This window comes from Nanorana parkeri, unplaced genomic scaffold (genome assembly GCF_000935625.1).
Source record: "Nanorana parkeri isolate BGI_ZX_2015 unplaced genomic scaffold, ASM93562v1 scaffold922, whole genome shotgun sequence".
Lineage (NCBI taxonomy): Eukaryota > Metazoa > Chordata > Amphibia > Anura > Dicroglossidae > Nanorana > Nanorana parkeri.
In genome coordinates this window covers 420,590-422,305 of record NW_017307190.1, presented here as the reverse complement: position 1 = coordinate 422,305, position 1,716 = coordinate 420,590, and the positions used below count along the sequence as shown (strand labels likewise).

General features: G+C 45.7%; 1 protein-coding gene across 5 annotated transcripts in view; it reads left to right on the top strand.

The window, feature by feature from the left end:
- The window catches only part of TRAPPC4 (trafficking protein particle complex 4), a 14,219-nt gene that overhangs the window by 4,779 nt on the left and 7,724 nt on the right, over positions 1-1,716 (top strand). The window lies entirely within an intron of this gene.

The following is a 1,716-nucleotide window of genomic DNA, read 5'->3' as shown; positions in this document are numbered from 1 at the left end:
CTCTGTGAAAATAAAAAAGGACACTAATGAGCTCATCTCTCTCACTCGGTTCTCTCCTGCTATCTGCATGCTCCTTGCACTGGAACACACCTGATTGGCTCCTTGTGCTGCTTCTCCCTCCACTCTCTGAGCTCTGCTGTACTGACAGTGGCCATATTAGGATGTATTGATGAATACAGAGCTACGCTGATTTGTGTCTTTTATATCCGCTTGCAGTGCATATCTGTATTCTATGAAATGAACATTTAACTGCTGTCACTCTTATTTTCTCATATATTGTTATTTATATCTCATGACATTTTACTTCAACTCCACCCTGGAACAGCTTCTTTTCCCTCCTTCCTCTATGAACAGCTAATGAATCTCCCAGTTATTACCAGTCTGAAGCTAGTGGTATTTTAAAGAAGAACTCCGGGTAACAATGATATTAACCCTTCCAGGGGGGCTCCCCCGCACTGCAAGAGTTAGGTGCTCAGTTTTGCCTTGGGTAAAATATAACAAAGTTATACTCGGCTGATCCTCCGAGCCAGCCAGCTGTGACAGCGCTTCCTTCTGACTGTCTCCTCCACCACCGCAGCAGTGGTATGTCACTTGGCATCCTCCCATCCTATACACGGTGTATAGAATGTGATGATTTATGGGACCTTAGACCGCTGCAGCAGAGGGGGAGAGAGGCTCCAGGGACCAGTCTAGGAGCTGGCCCGGAGGATTGGATGAGTATATGTAGGCAAAAAAAACAAGCACTTAACCCTTGCAGTGCTGGGGTAGCCTCACTGCAAGGGTTGATAACATTTTTACCCAGAGTTCTTCTTTAAGGCTTGAATCTGAATCATCTCCTACCACATGTGCATTTGTAGCATTAAGCTTGCTATACACTACCCTGTTTCCCCGAAAGTAAGACCTACCCCAAAAATAAGACCTAGTACTATTTTGGGGAATTGCTAAAATATAAGACCTACCCCAAAAATAAGACCTACTTGTGGCCATTCCCAGGGCCGGTGGTGGCATAAGGGGGAACTTGAAGAGCCGCGGGAGAGGCAGGAGAGAATCAGCGGTGCCAATGAAGCCGGCGCTAAAGGAAGCGAGGCGGCACCGGAGGGAGCAGAGCCGCATAAGCCGATGCCTGTTCTATAGCGCCGGCTCCTGTCACAGGCGGAGTGATACCAAATGCACTCCGCCTGTGAGGAATCGATAGTGAAAGTGCGCTTCGCTCATTCTGGCCAGAGATTGGTTAGCAAATTGCTCTTGGAAAGGTACGGCACCCCTGATTGCCCTGATCAACATATTATTGTACATGAATACATGTAGACTGTTGTACTTGAATAAGTGTGGCTTGTTGTACATTAAAAAAATTTAAAAAAATAAGACCTACCCCGAAAATAAGACCTAGTGTGTTTTTTTGAGCCAAAAAAAATATAAGACAGTGTCTTATTTTCGGGGAAACACGGTAGTATGACACCAATGACTTCATCAGGCTTAGCATGACACCAATGACTTCATCAGGCTCAGGTCATTCTGAGCTTGATGTAGGGGACCCTGTGCGGCCCCCGAAAGCGTGTGTACTGGAATGACAGTACTCCATTAATAAATGGACTTTTGTTGATTTCACTTAAATGGCGTGCTGGTGACATCCTTCTGCTAACCAGCGTTAGTAGAGATCTGCTGCTGGCTGTTATCTACAAGCAATGGCTATTATTGTCGTGATCTTTTACTAGA